The 21,961-nt window shown below is 40.5% G+C and overlaps 1 protein-coding gene across 2 annotated transcripts in view; it reads right to left on the bottom strand.

Annotated features, from left to right (window-relative positions):
* STK38L (serine/threonine kinase 38 like) overlaps positions 1-21,811 on the bottom strand; it is an 80,909-nt gene extending 59,098 nt beyond the window's left edge. For both annotated transcript variants that reach the window (XM_043881191.1, XM_043881190.1), the window contains exons 1-2: positions 21,697-21,811; positions 15,763-15,838 (exon numbers count right to left, since the gene is read on the bottom strand). The gene's annotated coding sequence lies outside the window, so the exon portion shown is untranslated. The remainder of the gene's footprint in view (positions 1-15,762; positions 15,839-21,696) is intronic.
* Positions 21,812-21,961: the final 150 nt, after the last annotated feature.

The following is a 21,961-nucleotide window of genomic DNA, read 5'->3' as shown; positions in this document are numbered from 1 at the left end:
TTTACCTATTTTCCCAAATAGCTGTATAAGATTCCCCTATTAAATCTTTTAGGAGGACTCCAAGCAAGCTCTAAATCAGTGAGAGCTCTCTGTGGTATTTCTAAAGCCTTTCCCCCATCTTCCCCTCTCCAAATAGTTGACAATGGCATATGTGCAGGGGCGGGGGTGTTGAATTAAAGGCTCTGGAGCTCTTGAAATCTTTCACAGGCCACAGTCCACTCACAAAGATCCAAAGTGTTCTGACGGGAGCCTGACACACCAGGCAACACCAGTTCCAAGCTCTCCTCCTATTTTGATTCCATCCACCACACTGAAAATGAGCTTTCGATTCCTTCACCACTATGTTCAACAACAATACAGAGTTTTAGGCAAATTCTTTTACAACTAAGTGAGGTAACACTTCAGATACCAAGTCGATAGCTACCTTAGGAATCTACTTCTGAGACTGCAACTAGACTCATTGAGTTTGAATCTGATTCCACTCTTCTAGCTTTGGGATCTTAGAGAAGTTAATTCACCTGTCTGAGTCTTTAGTTTTCTCACTGATCAAAGAAATTTTTGTCAGTTACTACATGGGATGCCTTAGGATAGTACCCGACACTTAAGTGGTCAATCTGGAGAAACTGTTATTACCATTATCACTGCTGTCCATCATCACTGTTGTTAACTTGGTAATCTGTTAACATGCCCCTTTTACCATCCTTCTAGTACGTGGAAGAATCTATCAGGAGATAATCAGATTTCTGAACTACTGTTAAGCTGAAGAAAATAATCCATTAACAGCTTGGTTGGCAAGTTACATATTTCAAAGAACTTAAGTCTGTGATTTAACATCATGAGGACTCAACCACTCAACTATAATAATAGTTTAGGATTCATTTAAATCTCTTATGGGCAATTGTTACAGATTTCAGGCAGGCCCTAAGTTATGAGTATTTAATTTTGAAATAATGAAGCCAAAGATATTTTGTCTTCAAAATCATTACAATACATCCGGAGAGATGGCTGCATCTATAACTAGGCTACAACATAGAGAATTAAACTACAGTAATTTGAATGGAAAACAAAATAGGTTAATTTTTCCTGGGGTTAGGAAAAATGAGCAGCAGCAACAAAAATGATACTGAAGATTGAAAAGTTATAGGTTATGAAATGTAACATTTGCCCCATGAATTTGCCATGGTGATTTTATATAAAACTTAATTTCTACATATTAAAATACTAGGTTAAAAAACATACTAGCATCACAGAATGAAAAATAAGCTACAAACTAGCATAAGACATTTGAAACATAAAAACAAAGAACTAAATACAATGGTAATATAATATTAATAGTTATTCTTATACCATCCTTACTATGTATCAGGCACTGTTCTAAACTATATACATGTATCTTAAATACATAAAGAATTACTATGAATCAACAAGAAAAACACAAACAATAAAATTTTTAAAAGAGCAAAAATCCCAAATAGGAATTTCACAGAAAACAAAAATGACCCATACACATAATGAAAGATGCCCAACTACAATTCTAATCAAAGAAATGAAAATTAAAGCCCAGATGAGGTATCAGTTCACACACTAGATTCACAAACACTAAAAAGGCTGTCAGCATCTAGTTCTACTGAGGAAGCAGAACAATGAGAATTTTTATCCACTGCTGGTAAAGGTCTAAACTGGTATAACTGCTGTGGAGAACAGTTGTATATTACGAAGTAAAAATGAATAGCCAGTGACTAACCAATCCTACTCCTAGGTATAAATGGAAAAGACACCCCTGCACAAGGCCTAACAACATTCAGTGGACATTGTTACTACAGATAAAAAAAAAGTATGAAACAAATGGAATAGAATAGAAGATTCTATCATATGGTCTAATATATTCTATTATATTCTAAAGACCATATATTCTATTATATGGTCTAATGTAAGGCCATCAATAGAAGTGGAATAAAAAAAAATTTCGGTACATTCATCTAACTGAAAACTACACCACAGTGAAAATGAACAAGGTACCACCACCTGGGTAAATCTCAGAAACATAAAGTGGAAAAAAAAGGAAGTGAGTAAGAGAAGATTATGCCCTGTATGTTTCCATTTATACAAAGTTCAAAAAAACAAGCAAACCTAAAAAATAATACTGACTCAACGGGATCTATTCCGAGGTGATGAAACTGTAAGTAAAAGCCAGGAAGTGCTAGCTGTTCAGTGGCTAAATCGTGTCTGACTCCTGTTTACCATAAAATTAAAGACAGCTCAGAGGAGGAGGAGAAAGGGCATTCAGGAAGCTTCTGGGATACTGGTAAAGTTTTAGTTCTTAGACTACCTGGAAGATACTTTGAGGTCGGTTTCATTATTTTTCCTTATTTTGTACAGATATATTTTATATTCTCAATGTAACACACTTCAAAATCTTTAAAAAACAATTTAACATGTATTCCTTTTAGATGAGTCCTAGGCAAGTCTACATAATGAATCCATCATTGAAACAATGTATACATTGCAGACTAGAAAAGTAACAATTTTAAAGAAAAGAAAACTTTAAAATCTGCAGCAGAAACAAAAATCCTAAAACTTTAAAATGGAACCAAACTGATTCACAAGCAGAAAAACAACACAGTAATGACTCAAGGCATCATTTGTTCAAGTGTGTTCCATAAAACATTTTTCTCTTAGATGTCTAAGTGAAAACGGGTACCGGGAATGAAATAAATTTGAGGATTAATGGGTTAAACAGATAAATCTCCTAAGGAAGAAACAGAATTTCCCTAACTTGACTCTAGAATCTTTTAACATGGTGAATTACATAGTGATCTTTTAGGATTCATATTTCCTATAACACAAATTGGGAAACATTTTCTGACACAGAGGTCATACCAGAGAGAATATTATCCCCAATCCAGGTGAGAGCAGACGACACTCTGGTGAAAGGTATTCAGATTCCTAGGTTTTCAGAAGCTGATCTGTCCAAGCCAAACCCTGGGCAGCTGGGATCGAAACTCAAAACTAAATACAACCCTTTAGTAACTAAGGGAACAGTCATTTCAAGTGTTACATGAACATGGTGACAGCTTTATATGATTCCCTTGGGGGCAAAACAACATAAGCAGAAGGTGCAACAAAAAAGATCTGGATGGAATATAAAAAATAAATCTATTTCTACAGCTTTTAGCAGGTCTTATTTGGTTTAGGTAGAGTTCAATAGAAGCCTCCAGTACAAAAATATGTTTCAAATCATACCTCTTAGTTAAAAGGTTTTTACACTAGGCTTCCCCTAATACAATGAGAAAGTTTCTAGTTTTCTACTAAAGTTTTCCCTAAGTAAAACAAATCTGTGAACTGGGTCAGCCAGTTCTTCAAAATGTGCGTTTATTACCATAGGAAAATAAGGTGATAATGCTCTTCAAAAGAAAACATATCCAGAGCAGGGGGCACAATCTCTGGTCAGGGAACTAAGATCCCACACGCTGTGCTGTGTACCCCCTCAACACTGATTAAGAACGACAAATATAACAGTGACAGAAGGAAGAACGCCTGGACACTTAGGACATCCATGGCCAGTCGTTTCATTACAACCAGACTCCTACCGACGGCCAAATCACAATAAGAAGATTCCGAAGTACGCATGGAATCAGAATTAAGGAAGTAAGAGGAACTGAGGATTTAATGGTCTTCCTACATCCTGGCAATACCTGTTTTTTTCTTTAATTAAGCAACTCCTATGTCTAGGCAGTCTTCCAAGTCCTAGGGATACAGAGGTCTTTGCTTTCAGAGGGCTCTTATTTAATTAACAGCTGAAGAATATATATTTCACCAAAGTTTACTACAGTATTATTAACAAGAGTAAAAAAAATTTCAAAGCAATCTAAGTGTTCAACAATAAAGCTGTTGATTAAATAATTATAAATCTAAATGATGGGGAAAAATATAGCTTTTAAAGAACAGTACTTTTAAGTGGTAATTCACAACATGGAAAAATAATTACGGTGCAACATTAAATGAAAAAAGCAAGCTATGAAAGTGAATGTAGTATATCATCACATGTACATATATTATCAAATGTATACTTATATATATGTATACATTTCCTATCCTTCTAGATGCATAAGAAAAAGACCAGAAAGTCACCAATAATTATCTATTTTTCCTTTGATACCTTTTCAAAGGTAATTGAAAACTTGATACCTTTTCAAGCCTTCTAATTTCCTGAAATATCACTTCATGTCTTTTATCACCAAGGGCGGGGATTACTTTCAAAGTAATTTCAATCGACATAAACACCAGAATCTCTTCAGATTTATCTTTAAGAAGCCATCCATGAATGCCAGTTCTTGGCTCTGTCTTTGAACTTTCAGAGAGAGAAATTACCCTTCCCTGCGCCTGTAAGCCATACTCCACAAGGATGAGCAACACGTCTTCTTATCTTCTCATCTTCCTTCTTGCTGTTATTTCAACTTAAACATCTCACAAAAAACTTACATTTAATTACGTCAGAAAGTAAATGCGTAACTTTTACCCCACAGCCAGTTTGCCAACAACCCCATTTCTAGCCATGGCACTAACCTTTCTCCCAATCAGAATCTTGGAAAGCAGCCTTCATCCACCTCTCCCTTTCCCATTTCAGGTTCGTTAATAAAATCTGTTGAAATCTCTCTCCCATCGCATCTTACTCCTCACCCATCCTTCTGCCACTGGGTAGTCCAGGCCCTGACCAACTGTCAGTAACATGATGGTGTATGCCTGCGTGCTGGTCGTTTCAGTCATGTCCGACTCTTGCCGACCCCATAGACTGCAGCCCACCAGGCTCCTCTGTCCAAGGAATTCTCCAGGCAAGAATACTAGAGTGGGTTGCTGTGCCTTCCTTCAGGGGATCTTCCCGATCCAGAGATCGAACCCGTGTCTCTTATGTCTCCTGCACAGGCAAGTAGGTTCTTTGCCACTAGCGCCACCTGGGAAGCCCTGTGTGATGGTACCAGTGTTCAAGTGGGTCTTCTTGACGCCATCCTCACCCTTCTCTAAATCACGGCTCTGTATACAGAATTTGGATGATGTCATTTGGAGGCTCAAAAACTTTGAAGCTGTCTCCTTTTTTCCACTCCAATCTCAACTTCTTTGCCTAGCTTTTATTAAACCCCATAATTTGGCTCCACCCTAACTACTTAACTTTATTTTCCATTATTTGCCTGTCTCACCATTCATCAACCAACAGACATGCCATAATCAATCTTACCACCAAGCTCTGGAAAATCTAAATATAAAAATGGTCCTTCCTTTCATCTGTACTTTTATTTTGAAAGCCTAATGGAGTTCCCCTCTTCTACAAAGCTTTTCTTGATTTCTCCAACCTCATTTATGTTTCACTTTTCTGAACCTGTCTCAAGTGTGTATGTGTGTATGTGTGTGTGTGCCTAAGTCCTTCATCTATTCACTCACTGATGGACACTTAGGTCATTTCCATATCTTGGCTAGTGTAAATAATGCTGCTATGAACATGGAGGTGCAGATATCTTTTCCAGTTAGTGTTTTTGTTTCCTCTGAACATATTCTCAGAAGTTACTATGTAATTTTTGACTTACTGATCAAATGGACTTTAAGCTTAAAGTGGGAAAAGAGATAGAAAAAGTTCAGATATTACTGAAACAATGAAAGCAGCTGGTCATGCTCTCTTTAAAAAATGACAATAGTGAGAATGGTCCAGCAAGTTATTTATTGCAGAAGAAGAAATGGGAAGGGTGTGAGCAACAATGTAGCTTTAGATCCCTGCAAACCCATGTCCAGAATATGGGATTAAATAAAGAAAGCAAATTGGCATTATAAAAATGAGCTAAAAATAGGTGATAATACCACCTAAGCATCCCTGAGATTTGAAGGGATGGGACGTAGAAACATAAAGAACTGCTGGTCTGGATTATTTTAGAGGCTGAAGCTGACACAGAAAGAAACCAAGCTGTAATGGGGACTTCAACATTTGGGATATTTGCTAGAGCTCTCCTCCAGCTAAAACTCAAGGTTTTAGCTGATAATGCCTTGCTTAGTCTCCATCTCTCACATAGGGAAAGAAACATTCTGGATAGGAATACAACTACTGGGAAGAAATCAGCTGGCTGAAGAGTAATGGTTAATTGGAAAACCTGAGAGTAACTCTCAAGTTGGCTACAACTGCTGGGGACAGGAATGTGGGACATGCTTAGGGAACAGAAATTACAAAAACTTCAGAGGAAAGAAAAGTGAACCCTGCTTGAGACTCTAAAAGGGAAGGTGCATCATATGTTTTAGGAAGTTCTCAAGAACAGAATTCTAGCTAAACTATCCTTGGTTAATTAATCCCACAAATATTTACTGATCATCCACTGTGGGCCAGGTAATGGGACTTCCCCAGTAGCTCAGCGGTAAAGAATCTGCCTGCAATGCAGGAACTGCAGGAGATGCAAGTTCGATCCCTGGGTCGGGGAAGATCACCTGGAGGGGAGCATGGCAACCCACTCCAGTTTTCCTGTCTGGAGAATCCCACGGACAGAGGAGCCTGGTGGGCTACAGTTGACAGGGTCGCAGAGTCAGACACGACTGAGCATGTAGGCACAAGGAAAATACAAAGGAAGTAGAAAACATGATTACTGACCTGGAGACAGTGAACATTTCAAACTTGGTTGAAAGTAAATTGGGGCTTCCCTAGTGGCTCAGACCGGAGAAGGCAATGGCACCCCACTCCAGTACTCTTGCCTGGAAAATCCCATGGACGGAGGAGCCTGGTGGGCTGCAGTCCATGGGGTCTCAAAGAGTCGGACAGGACTGAGTGACTTCACTTTCACTTTTCACTTTCATGCCTTGGAGAAGGAAATGGCAACCCACTCCAGTGTTCTTGCCTGGAGAATCCCAGGGACAGCAAAGCCTGGTGGGCTGCCGTCTATGGGGTCGCACAGAGTTGGACAGGACTGAAGCGACTTAGCAGCAGCAGCAGCAGCAGTGGCTTAGACAGTAAAGAATCTGCCTGCAATGCGGGAGACCTGGGTTCAGCATCTGGGTTGGGAAGATCCTCTGGAGGAGGGCATGGCAACCCACTTCAGTATTCTGGCCTGGAGAATTCCCGCAGACAGAGAAGTGTGGCGGGCTACAGTCCAGGAGGTCACAGAGAGTCAGACATGACTGAAAGTAGATTATAAACTGAAAGTGAATTTAAAAGAATAACTAGGAAGATTTTCACATCCACACAGGACTTGATAAAATAACAGGTTTAGACTTCTGGGTTTTAGAGTAAATAATTCTTAAAGCTATATCACTAAAACAATCTAGGAAAGAAGGCTGAGACAAAATGAGAGAACTAAAAAAAGAAGATAAGTGAGAAAGACATGTGGAAAGAGATATAACCAAACAGTAAGCCCCGGTTCATTCTAGTCACATAGAAAAAAGTACAACTTAAATGATTTGATATTTAAAAAAAAATGGAATTCTGGTTAAAATGTGCAACACAGAAAAGGAGAAGAGTCTGAAAAGACTCTCTGCACACAGAGCTCTCCAATGAACTGAGGTTTTAAAAGACACAGATAAAAGGCAGAACGCATAACATAGACAGCTGGGAAAGCGGCTCAGGGTGACATCAGGAAGCAAAAAGCCCACAGTGAGCTGAGCTTGAGAAAACCATCAAGGGCTACCAAAGGGGCTTTTGAATTTATGTCCAGAAGAGAAAATTTGCAAAAGGCCTGGGTACACTGGTTAAAGTGAACAGTGTAGTTAACACACGACAGGGAAAAAAGAACCACCTCTACTTTTACATTGCTTTTTAAAATTTTTACACTTGAATACCACCTTCCAGTTTCCATGTTTCTATTTTACAGCGTCCTTGAGAGGTAGGTCCGGCCCCTACTTTAAAGAGAACTCTCTGTCCAGTGTGCACCCCCCCACTTGAACTCAGCCTCCTTCCTTGGTCTCCTCCTCAGGATGACGGCCAGAAGTGGAGTCTGTGGGGTGAGGGAACCAAAGCCCAGGACAGCGGGGGCCACAGAAGGGCTGCCCCCCGTGCCCTGCAGGTCTTCTGACTCAGCCAGCTGACAAGGTCACACACCAGGAATCTGCCTGTGAACTGTGCTGAGGACAAGTACTCTTTGATGGATTATGGAGACCTGGGAGCTCTGCTAAAAGACAGAATACAGGCCTCCCAATCCTTCAAAATGAGGAAAGAGCATGAACATTACAAAATACTAACATGAACATTACAAAAGAGCATGGATATGATGAAACACCAACATCAGTAATAATGTTATGCTTATCACCCAGCTTGAAGAATATTTGAGAAAAGATCATAAAGCAGATGGCTTCTGAACAAAGATGGGTGATCACTAAAAATACACATGGATTCAGGAGGAACAAGTCTTGCCCAGTAACTCTACTTCTTTTCTTGGCAAACCTACAAGGCAAACAATCTATATGACTCTTTGAAAGGTATTTAACAAGCTTCGCTCTCCAAGTCTTTTTAGAGGGGTAAGGGATAAAGATGAGGAAACATGGGCTGAGTAATAGATGTGTTTATAAAGCAACAAAACTCAGAATGCTCGTAGGCAAGTTCTGCACAAGACTTACGGGGCTTCAGCAGTTATACTAACAATGAACCAGATAAAGCTTTTAATGACACTCTTACCAAATCATGAGGATGAATAGATCCTAGAGAATAACCAACAGCAGGACAGCAGAGTCAGAATCCAAACTAGTTTTTACAGAAGGTTAACTTCAACAAATGAAATTTAATAGAGAGAAGGTAAAAATTATATTTGGATTCAAAAACAAATGCTAAGTATAAATCGTGATAAACTATTATATACATAAGGAACAACTAAAGATTTTGCTGAATAAAGCTTGACACAAATTCAAAGTATGGAAAAGCTGTCCTCAAAATTTACAAGATCTCAATCTTAGGCTAAGTTAATAGACATAGGTTAGAAACAAGCAAGATGAATGCCATACTCTAGACTGTATCACTGGGTTCAGACCTGGAGAAGTTTTCTATAGTTGGCAATGTGCTATAGCAAGTACAAAAGGACAAGGTAAAATGTCCTCACAATTTGAAAATTAAGTCACCCTCTGGGAGTAATAACAGCATGAACCAAAAGAATTAGAAATGACTATCAACATAAGTAATTCCAAGAAGAGGTATAATTGAAAATATTTGAGAACACTCACACCCAATCAAAAGTGAGCAGGGTGTACTTTCTGGGAGGCTGGATTATAACAAAATGTGAATTAAGAAAGCTGAAACACTGTCAATTGTGTTTTTGTCTGGCTAAAGGAAAGACTGTATTAACAGAAGGTGCTCAGTCACTCAGTCATGTCCAACTCTTTGTGGCCCCATGGACTGTAGCCCATCAGGCTCCTCTGCCCAGGCAATTTTCCAGGCAAGAATTCTGGAGTAGGGAGCAATGTCCTACTTCAGGGGATCTTCCCGACCCAGGGATCAAACCTGCATGTCGTGTGTCTCTTGTACTGGCAGGGGATCCCTTACCACTAGCAGCAGCTGGTGAGCCTGTTAAGAGAACAATGTTACATTAATCTGTTGGGGGCGGGGACAGGAGTTTAACAAGCAGGATTTTGCCTGTAGTCCCCAACACTGTCTGAGACAGAGATGGCTGAGTATGTCCAGAGCACTGCTGGCAAGTGTATCCTCAGTAAAAAGAGGCTCCATCAGCTATCCTGGCTCAGTGACACTCCTCACTAAGATGACCTATTTTGATTAGAGTAACCACTTCCCGTGTAGACTGTCCTACTGGGGTGACAGTGCACTGACCAAATTATGACGTTTCCGTTCTACTCACAGTGATATAATAAATTCACTAGTTGACTTCTTATTTCTCTGTCAGTCTCCTGGTCACTTGCTAAATATAAGTAGATTCCACAATCCCAAATGTTTCTGGACACACACATACACACAAATTCACATTTATGGCACTGGAAAAGCAAAGTCTACACATTAAGTTGTGTCATTCTATATCCAGACACCACAAACCTGTGAAGTCCTGTTTCTCTGTATGACAACTGTATTTTATCTAAAAGTGAACCACACATTTTAAGAGAGAAAACTAACAAAATATAACACATGTGGAAGAAAGTAGTCAGGAAAGTAAAAAGTCTGAAATTCCTGATATGTGAACAAACTAAATGAACGTGCTTAGCTTGAGACAGAGAAGATATGAGATAGTCGTCCTCAGTCGTCACTCTTGCTGTTGCTTAGTTGCTAAGTCATGTCTGACTCTTTGAGATCCCATGGACTATAGCCTTCCGGGCTCCTGTCCACGGGATTTCCCAGGAAAGCATACTGGAGTGGGTTGCCATTTCCTTCATCATTCTTTCAGTGATATAAAATTATCTCTAACTCTGTAATAAGAATCAGTTGAAAGAGAAGGCTAGAAAAGCAAAAAGGGTGCCACTTCTTGAAGGGACTCTGGTCACAGGCCATGGTAAGGAATCTGGTGGAGACGATGGAGAATCATTGGAAATTGAACTGTGGAAGTTACATAATCAGATTTATGTTTGAGGAGAACCCTTTTGGCAGCCACACATAAAATGGATTGGAAGAGCGCAAGGCTGGTAGCAGAAAAAGACGGTTATTTCAGTAATTTGGAGTCCACATGAAGATGCTGACGCTGCAGAAAGAGCCGAGGTGGGGACTTCCCTGGTGGTCTAGGGGCTCAGACTCCATGTTTCCAGTTCCAGGGGCCCAAGTTCGATCCCTGAAAGCAAACTAGATCCCACATGCTGCAACTAAGAGTTTATGTGAGTGATAAACAAGAGGAGAGTCAAGGATGATCTCCAGCTTTACGGCTGGGACAACCAAAGAGAATAATACCGTGCCCTGGAGGAGGTAAGAAGCCTGAGACAGATTCTGGGAAAGGAGAAGATAACACTGAGTCTCGCGGAAAACACCTAGATGGTGATGTCTACGAAAGAGATGAACCACTGGAGTCTCAAGCTCAGAAAAGGGGTCTGGTTTGAAAGTCATCATCACAGAGTAGTCGCTGAAGGAAGCATCAGAGCCTATAAGATCATCCAGACCCCAGAGTGTGAGGAGTAAGCAGAGGGTTGGGGACAGAAGGTGGAGCACACGAACCACTCAAGAGAATGAAAGTCAGTGATCTCATGGTATGTTAAGTTTCTTCTCTTTGCAAGGAATTGAAATTTTTAGGCAAAGACTAAACACCCACTTACCAAGGATTAGGGGGAATTCACAGCACAGAACTGGACTATCTGACCTCTATAGGATCTTTCAACTCTGAAAATGAGTCAAAGACTTTAATTCACTCTAGTATTTCTTACAATCTGAGAAAACTTTTTATCATCACTACAGAAAAACTAAAATCATACTTTTTTCTTCATACTTATTTTAATTCTTTGGCTTGCTTTGTCCAAGGATGAAAAAACATTTTGAGGAACTAAAGTTTCTTGTTTGATAATGTCTCCATAAAGGGAAGGAGACCCTGACTGACCGAGCCAGGCAAACACAGGCTCTTAGCTGATTTCTTGTTCTATGTTCCCCTCTATGGGTCCTATTATACCGTTGGTATCAGGATGTAGTTTTACCCAAACACATGTGCTTACTTATTCTTCCTTTCCCTTTCTGTCACCCTGTGCCTGACTGGGGCTAGACTTAATCTATGGTTTTAAGTCTTAAAGGTTTTCTGAAATGTAGCTATAATTTCCACTAATATTTAAAGTGTATTGGCTTTTGTTTCCCTTTCTGCTTAATTCTAGACACACAGAGACACAGGTATATAAACACATTTTTTAAAGTTAAATCCAGAAATGTTTGATTAGAACAAACTGTCATTTTTGGCACAACAATACACCCAGGGTATTTTTAGAGAGGACTAAAATTTCACCTTAAAAGATGACACTGGTTCTACCCAGAGACACTTAGAACAGGTGTCAGAGAAATTTGACCTCTTTCAACGATATGCACCTTTCTCCTGCTCCCAGTCAACACCTCTCCTGCCCCTCTGCAAGCCTTCTCTTTCTTCTCCTGCCCTTGTCTTTCGCTTTCTTCCTGGCAGTACCCATAAACTTTTATTACCACGAATGGCAGTAAAGCTAAGACAGCTGCCGCCACCCCCCACCCCCTATCTAGAAATACAATGGGTATAAATCTAACTGGAGTTTAGAATGAACTTTTTGGTCGTCCTTAGAAAACAGTTTAACTATATTCTGTGTCAGTGGCCCAATCCACAGGACAGGAAAACAAATGGCTGCAGCAAGTAAACTTTGGTGGAAAGAAACCACAAGCGCTTTTTTAGCTCTAGCAGTCTAATGTGGAGACTCAGAACCATGACTTGCAGATGCAGGTTTCTAAATGACCAAAACAGAGAGAAACAGGACAAACTAGAGATAACGGTTGACACCATTTGAAGTTTAGAGTCCTGCTAAGTAATTACAACACAATAAGCATTAGAGTAGAGAAGATTTAAAAAAAAAAAAAAAATCAAGGCTAGATCCAGAGTAAAAGGACTTTAGCACTAGATATTACAATTCTGGGAAAGTTTTAGGGGCACCATAAAACTTTATGGGAAAGATAAATAATTATGTTCCTCTCAAGTCAGGTGCTCTTGAAGCCGTGTTCTGACGCTGCACGCTCATACAACAAGCCTACGTGCTCCAGGCATTCACCAAAGGAAAGGATTTTAGGATTTTATCCTCCCTGGCTAATGGTATCACTACCTTCTCTGTTTAATTTCACAAAATGGAAGCAAGAGACAATTTATCCCTGGCAGCCGACTTGGGAACCACAGCAGAGGGACTTCCATGAGGCTGTAAGAAGCAACAGAAACATTTCCTTACAAAAGTTCAGAGTGCTGAAGCTAAATAAACTAAATATGGAAAAACACAGCAAATAAAAAGTTATTTTACCAGGACAAGTTCCTTTATCTTACCTAGCCTCTTGTCCTAACACTAAAGTAATCCCAAAACAGTCTCTCACACTCTATGCTATTATATCTTCCTCCTGCTTGTTGGCCAGAAAAACTCCTACTCAACCTTCAAGTCTAAGCTCCAACGCCACCACCTCCCTGGAAACCTCTGATTCTCCCAAACAGGTGCTCTTTTTCCTTCCTTCCTGAGTGCCACTTCATTACAGCAGCGACATGCTATTGCGATTACCTCTAAACCTCGAGGTAGCTCGCAGCTGCCTGCCTGCCCTCTGAAGGCACAACCTGTCTTTCCATCACTGCATCTCCTGGAACAGGGCACAGACCTCACATGTAATCACAGAGGCAAAGAACTCCCTACGTCTCAACATGAAGGGCCAACACTCACCCACGCGGTCTCTCCTTTCCAATCCCACCAGGTTTAGAATTTCACTATCAACCCTTTTGGAGAAGGAAACAGCAACTCACTCCAGTATTCTTGCCTGGAAAATGCCATGGACAGAGGAGCCTGGTGGGTGGGCTACAGTCTATGGGGTCACGAAAGAGTCAGACACGACTGAGCATGAGTGCAATCTCAGATTATTTCAACCAGCCTCTTCCTCGGTCTTCCCATTTCCAGTCCGTCTTCCCTTGAATCCGTCCCATATACACTACTGCCTCTGTAATCTCACTAAAGTAGAACTTTAATTAAATGTACCAGGTTGCACAGTTGATGATGCAGAGAATGAAAAGCTGAAAAACACCTGTTCTCTAAGCTGAATGGGCTCAAATCCAACAAGGCAAAGAAAGAAGTAAATAATTAACACAAAATTCATCAGGTCTTATGGAGATATTTCAAACTCATGCTAATCCCTCCCCTGACATGTCTTTCACTCATAAACGGTCAATTTCTATTTCACTTTATATTGGAAGCCATCCTAATCTCTCCAGCCAGAAGCAATCTTTTCTCCTTCTGTTTCCCAGTGCCCTGTTACTTGCTTATCGCTTTCTGCTTGATTTACACTTATTTGCACTCATACATTATGTCTTACTGGATTGAACCTTCCTCGATAGAAGGGCAATCCCTTCCACTTGTCTCTATTTTGCCACGGTATCTAATACAGCATCCGGAAAATAGTTGATAAATGTTGAACTGTGATGATTAAGCTAATGAAAATATTGTGAGTCTGTGATTCCTTGAGGGTTTGCCAGTATTAAGAATATCAGTGGGTCAAATAATACACACAATTCAAGACTTAAATTTTTCCACTCTAGCCACCAAAATAGAAAGTCTATTCTGTTTGGCAAAGTAATAGTGGACATAAGGAGAACATCCTCAACCAGATTTGAAAGACGTGTCCAAATCCAATGGATCACTACTGTAAAAACACAACAAAAGGCAACTCCCCAGTCTCAAAAGTAAGCCCCTGCTGACACATACAGAATCATTATGAAGAGCAAACATGTTATGGTGTTTCCGTAATGGGGGCAAGTCAATGGGCGAGTGCTCAGCTAAGTAAAAATGTCCACAACTGGGCAAATACTAAATTTAATAAAGCAAGATACAGGTACAAGATAGTATTTCAAAAATGGATCATTCAATAAACTTTCTGATCACTCAAATTATACACTTTCCAGAGGTGAATACCTGCAGCTTGTCCATCCTTTAAAGCTTATAATCAGTTTCCTACGACAAAGCTACTGGAAGACTCCTCACCAAGCCCTCGTTCTTTAACTTCACTTTTGAAACAATATCTATCCTCCCTCTACCCTTTCCTTCATCATAATTAATCTAGTTAAATCCAACAGCTGTGTGCAGGATGAAGCAGACAGAAACTTAACTATCACTCACCTGAAATGCAAGAATTGAGGACTTAAAATAGTTTATGATTCAAAATGCATAACTAAAATTCCAATTTCTCAATTTTGACCAAAAAAGTTCAAAACCGTAAGACCCTTTAGGAAAATGCCACACTACAATGATATACATCTGCTCCCAACTGACGTGAAATCAGAACATTTGATCACATTGTTTATTTCAGCATTAAAATCACAGGCCCAAAACTGTCTCATCAACTAACTTTGCAGAAGCCTTAGCAAACTACCTTTGGCAGCTTTTAATCTAAAGACACAAATTTAAGTCTGCTTTGAGGATTAACCAAGAAAATGTCTAAAAATGCTTTATAAGACTCTAAAGCACAATACAAACATAAGGTGTTACTAGTATTCTTCTTATAGTTAGCTCTCGCCAAGAGCAGGTCCACCTTTATAGGAAATCTGAGCAGAGCTGAAGTTATTTTTTGTATACTTTTCCCAAAGGAATTTATGTTCTATATCAAAAATGTAAATAACTTCTAAAAAAAGGAAGGAGGAGAGGAAAGAAACAAAATTCAGGTGAGACTAGAAGGAGGAGGTAAATTAAACAGCACAGGAAAAGTTTTTTGTAATAAAATAAAGCAATATAAGAGAAAGCAACCCTGGATCTCAGAGATCAGCTTCTAACCCTGCCCCTTAACTATCTTCATCTACTCCTGTGGTCCTGGTCCCTTCACCCCGCTAGGCTCCAGTTTCCTTGTCTGTAACTAGAGATAACAGCTAAGACAGTTGCTGTGTGACTAAATGAGATGATATTTATATACAGTACTCAGTACTATATCTGGTACATAGTAAGTATTAAGCAAATGATTACTGTTGCTGATAAAATTATTACTAGACCTGTACCCTGATTGGTGACATTCAGGAAGAAAATGGAGCCAAGAACATGTCAATGGGGAAGATGAAATACAGAGGGCTAAGTCTGTAGTCCACTACTGGGTGACAACATTTGGGAAACATGGATTACCACAAAGCATTTTTCATATTAAATACACAAATTACTTACTGTGCCTCCAGGACTGCTGAAGAATCTAGAGAAGCGTAGCCAAAATCTCCAAGTCATAAAAGCTGAAGAGCAACGACTGTATAGAAGGAGAACAGGACAAAAAAAAGTGCTTAGTGATATGTAATTTTCAATTTTCCAAATATTCATAGAATGAAAGTGAGGCTCCATAGCAAAGCCACCACAACTCTGCTGACCCAAAACAGATGGTATTAGCATCATATAGAATCATTTCAGTTTCTGCCATCTTGTTTTTTATTCTGGGGAAGTGGTTATATCTGTGGTTGATTTTGAGATGCTGTGTGTGTGTGTGTGCGCGCGCGTGTGTGTGTATGCACGTGTGTGCATGTGCGTATGTGTTTGTGCTCAGTCATGTCTGACTCTATGCAACCCCATGGACGGTAGCCCACCAGCCTTCTCTGTCTGTGGGATTTTTCCAGGCAGGAATACTGAAGTGGGTTGTCATTTCCTCCTCCAAGGAATCTTCCCAACCCGGAGGTCAAACTTGCATCTCTTGCATCTCCTGCATTGGCAAGCAGGCTCTTTACCTAGGGTAAGTAGGGTCACCTGGGAAATCATTATTAATGCCACCATATTTGATAACTGTAAAACAGTAGAAGTGTCCCAAAATTAGGAAGAAGAGGAATAGAATCCCCTCCTGAAGCAGATGAAGAGATAGCAAATAATTGTAAAAGGTGAAAAACAATGGACACAGGCTTTGCATATGGGCTCAGCAACTTAAACACTCTAACATGTGAAAAGTCTGCGCCCATGGATGTTAAGACTCATGTCACCAACCAGAGATTTGCTGTGAAAGTAAGTGAAAGTGTTAGCCACTCAGTTGTATCTGACTGTTTGTAACCCCATGGACTGTAGCCCATCAGACTCCTCTTCTGTCCACGGAATTCTTCAGGCAAGAATACTGGAATGGGTAGCCATTCCCTTCTCCAGGGGATCTTCCCAACCCAGCAATCAAACCCAGGTCTCCTGCATTGCAGGCAGATTCTTTACCACTGAGCAACCTGGGAAGCCCTATGGAACCAATAAGAATCAGCAAAAAGACCAGGAAAACAGGAAACGTTCCATATGGGTGGTCAGAGAATCAACACCCACTTGGGTTGTCAACCTGTCTAGGGTTAACTCAGGGGAAGGCAAAGAGCTTGTTTAAGAATTTAAAAGCTGAACACAGTACAAGTACTATTGTCATAAGCCACAGAAAAACTGCCAAAGTTCGAGGCCTTTCTGAATGTACACAACATCAACATGAATGGTCAACTCACTATCTCACCTGTAACTGCTAAGGTCTTAGGGAGGTTACGGCTCTCAGTGGACTTTCATTGGAGACAAAACAAGCCTATGATGGGAAAAGATGCCTGCAAAATTACTATCAGCAAGGAGGTGAGGGTATGTCTGGTTTCCCTTTGAGTTTACCCAACTCACACTCCTCCTTACTGAGAATAACCTTTTCAAAATAAAACCTGTACTTGAAGGAATGTGTGATTTTTCTTTCTTTCTTTCTTTTTTATAACAAAGCACAGTGGACTTAGAAGCATCTCCCTGAAATTATGGGCTGAAGATCCCCAAAATTTTGTCAAACAGTGGGTGGTAAATGGAAATAATATACCATCACTATTAATTCAGGCTGTGTGGAAAAAAAAAATTTTAAATCTGTTTTGCGATCACCAGCCCAGGCTGGATGCATGAGACAAGTGCTCGGGCCTGGTGCACTGGGAGGACCCAGAGGAATCGGGTGGAGAGGGAAGTTGGAGGGGGGATCAGGATGGGGAATACATGTAAATCCATGGCTGATTCATGTCAATGTATGACAAAAACCACTACAATAAAAAAAATAAATAAAAAATTTAAAAAAAATCTGTTTTGCAATTTGTGTCTTACTGTAATCATATAAATACACTGGGCTCTAAATCCTGGATTTTTTTCTGCCAATTTTTTTTCCCATTTTTTCCCATTAGGTTTTAAGCTTGTCAAGGTTTTCTACAATCTACCACACTCACACAAGGAGAGGATACTTATATTCATTAATAAAAACTGTGCCCCTAGAGCTCTACTTGATACTACAAGAACAGCTGATAAGGGCTCCGACAAAGGTCTGCATCTTGCTGGGAGGAAAGGACAGCTAAGTATCCATATGGTTAGTATGGTCTAACCATAATTTTTTCCCCTTATCTTTAAATCCAATTTAAAGTGACTTCAATACCTAACCAACAAGTGCAAACCACTCCTGAAACTTCACAAATAAAATCAGTTGGACCATACATTCAACAAAGCAGCATTTACCAAGTAGGCTTGTACTGGGCCCAGTGCAATTCTAGAGTACCTTTTATTTCACAACCCCAAAGAGCTTTCAAAGTTGCCCTAACATAAAAGTATCAGTGACTGAACTTCTCTCATTTTATACATGTACAACACTATTCAAAACACTGATTCAAGTGTTCAACACTATTCAGATTCACTGATTATAAATTTAGCTGCTGTGAAAATAAAAAATAAAAAGGGCTGCTGAGACTGACGTTCAATAATTAACTAAATTCCAACTTTCCAATTCAATCCAAAAAATACCCAGTGCCAAGTGGTTTTAAAAAATTACAAGCCAAAATATACAATGATTCAAACATTCCACTAGGCAAAGGAATTAACATAGTTACAACTTCTCCCTTGGAAACTGTGGGTACTGCTACTAGGTAATGAATCAAATTTATCAAAACCCCACTCAAGGATTACACTTAATGTGCACCAAGAGCAATTTCTAAAAACGGAGTTAGTATCTAACATGCCAAAAATAACCTATTTACCAGGGTTTTCACCATTTTGGAGCTCTTTCTAGAAAACACATCCCTAAATTTAGGTGTCAGGTGAACGCATTTTCCCAAACCAACATCATCAAAAGTGGGAGAAAAATCAAGGAGATTGGTTAAGCACAGGGATACAAGTCAGAATTCTTGGGTGGGAACCCCTGCTTTACCATTTTCTAGATACCTCAATTACTGCGTCTGCAAAATGGGAATAAAAACACCCACTCCACACAGTTGCTGTAAGGATTAAACTGAGGTAGATTAGCACGGTAACGGTTTAGGAGCAAGCAGCATTATATAAAGTGTTTGCTTATGATGATCATCATATGACTAGATCATCTCAATCATCTACACAAATGCCTTTCCCTGATGAAAGCCTTCTTTAATTGGTCTACTAGAATTTAACCCCTTCCTCTTTGGCTTCCCCACAAAATGGATTGTGTATTACAGTTATTTGGGAATATCTTCTTCGCATCAGGTTGAAGACAAAAGACCACAGTTCATCTGAGTGCACAGGGCAGCAAATGCTACTCACTGTTGCCCTTCAGTTCCCTCTCTCTAAAGGTTCTGAACAATAATACTCTGTCAATCAATTAGAAAACAGGTACCTGGAGAAAGGAGTTTTCTGTAATCAGCACACATCAGTACCGGACCTATCTAGGTCAACACTCTCTTAACACTTAAACAAAAATTTGGGGGTGGGGAAGAAGGATTCACTTAATATCTTTTAACTACTGACCAAGGTTATCTTTTTAAATCAATTTTTAAGATTTCTTATGCTTTAAAAGCTCTCTTATTATTTTATTCAAAAAGCCTATGGTTAAAAAAAAAGTCTATGGTGTTTTTAATATAAAAATACAGTAGCATAATTTCCACATATGTCAAGCCAACCTAATCATAACTTACCCATCTGCTAATTTTAATGTAATCTTGGGGTTGCTATATGACAATATGCTTGCCTGATTCACCCTCCACTGTTTATGTAAAATAAAACCATTTTCACATTACATTGAGATGCAAAACTTTCTGGCTTTGATTTGTGCCCTTTTCCGTCTCTCAAAAAAGTGCCACACACATGCAAAAGAGCCTCCAGCTTATCCCAGATCACTGGGAAAACACTATATAAAGTGTTATCCAACTTTGCTAACATGATGCTGCAGCCCTAACTTTGAGAGGACAGAACTTTTCTGAGAACAAATGGCTGAATTCAGGCTGTTGCTTTATTATCCCTTTCTACAAACTACAATTCTTCCTTTGTTTTTATAGTGTGTTACCTTCAGAAATTAATTTTTTCAGCATGAAAACTGCCGAGGACATCTTATTTGCACAAATATTTCTGGTCTCCACTCTATGATTTATTTAAAAAGAAACTCAACAACAAAAGACTAAAGAAGAATTGCACTCATTTAATGTGGTTTTTCTAAGTCTAATTTTTTTTTTCATTCCCCAGTGGCAGGGGCTTTCAAAGGATTACAAAGACAACACCCAATTTGTTTCTCATTCTAAACATTTCCCAAGTAAATGGGGAATGTCATTAGCCATCTTAACAAGGAGAACACCACAAACGCTAAGCCATATCAAACCAAATTTTTAAAAAAAAATTTTTTTTTTATCCATTGTACTTCCTCTGAGATCAGAATCTTTTACAGAAAGGTACTTTGATGTTTCTATGCAATGAACAAATGTCATCATAATTAACATCCTATTTCGGACGAATTTCTCTCCCCTCACATAGTCACAAGAATGGTAAATTCACATACAACACCTCTCAGCCACTGGATAGACAGTATAATAAACTTAATTGTTTTATATATCCTGAGGCATACAAAGAAAAACCAAACACAAAGAGGCTTCCAGTATCTTATATACATTTATGACCTAGACAAAGAACTTTCAAAAACCTTCCCTCAGTAAGCAAAACTGGGCTTAAACAACAATAAACCCTGCCTTAAAGTAAGGAGACTTGACAAGTATAAGGCCTAACCCCGTCCCCCACTCACAGCCCCCGAAAAACCAAGTCTCACTCCCGGCTTACAGCTAGGAGGCATAAGTGAAACACTTAAAGCTGTTTCCTCAGATTTTAGTAGTATTAAAGCTAATACTCAGGCCACCTTTTCCAAGCAATTGGCTTCTATCAAAACTTATCGCAAGTTGCGTGAAATAGACAGGAGCGTTGGCTCTGCATTTTATCAAGTGAGGAACACCAGCATCATGCTCTCTGGACCAGCCCCTACTCCCTGCACCACCAGGTATCCCCGCCCCCCTCCCCATTTCTTTTTATGTCTTTCCTCCAAATTCACAATCAGAAAAGCGGTCCCATAAAACAGAAGTAGTATCAGTAAACGGGAGGCCACTGATTTTGAAAATAAAGTTAGTTCTTCTGCTCTCTACCTGGCAACTTTTAAGGGTGAAATGTTTCCTTCCTCCATCGGACACAACCTTCCCTATTTTTACCCATACCAAACAACCACTCGTTCGTCCTCCCGTAGTAAAGATGAAAAAAAAGGGAGTGGGAGAAAATGATGGTGAAAAGAAGGGTCTAGGATTCCAGCGGTAGGGTCCGATTTTGAGAGACCGGCTTTAAACACTCCTTGGCTTCTGGGAGCTGGGCGGCTTTTACTGTGTCTATTTGAGAAATGTTTAGCAATCTGACGCATCAGTTTTTAGGAATGGTACACAAACAGCCCCCACAATCTAAAAGCCATGGCCAGAATCCTTCCCCTCGCTGGCATCGGCTGGAGGGCACGGGAAGGGAGAGCAGGGGATACAGGGGAAGGTCCGCGACATTTGTTATTGTTTATGAAGCCCAGGCAGGGACAGGGAGCCCGGGGCTCGGGGGCCGCGGAGGGGAGAGGCCAGAGGAGCCAAGGAGGACAAAGATTCCTCCCCGGGCCCCAGGCCACCTCTCCGGACACCCGGGGCCAGTATCACCCCAAGAAACAAGAGGGCCAAGGCCGTCACCGGAGCTTCACCGGAGATATTTCCAGCCTCGAAATCAGCCCGGCTTTCCCTGGACACGGTAAGACACATAAGATCTTCTGATCCGGCTCTCAGAGTTGGGGCCGGAGCGGCGAGCCGGACCCCTAGCCTCCTCCGCGAAGGAGCGCCGCATCAGCGCACTCACCTGCCTCCGGTCGCGCCCGCGGCCGGCTCAGCCTCCACACCGACCGCAGCCGGCCCGGCGACCGTCTGCTCCCTCTGCCCGCTCCGCCCTCGCCCCGCCCCCGGGAGGTGGGACCCGCCGCCGCCGCGCCGGAATCTCGGGGCGGCCTCCCTGAACTCTCGCGAGCCCTCCCTCCTCCGTTTCTAGGAGGCTCGGCCGGTGCCTGACGTCATACGCACCACAGCCGGAAGTAGCCTTCTGTCGTCAACGCAGGCACCCCACCACA

This window comes from Cervus elaphus, chromosome 22 (assembly GCF_910594005.1).
Source record: "Cervus elaphus chromosome 22, mCerEla1.1, whole genome shotgun sequence".
NCBI classification, from domain to species: Eukaryota; Metazoa; Chordata; class Mammalia; order Artiodactyla; family Cervidae; genus Cervus; species Cervus elaphus.
Note: the sequence above shows the minus strand (reverse complement) of the source record. Positions and strands in the feature narration are given on the sequence as shown.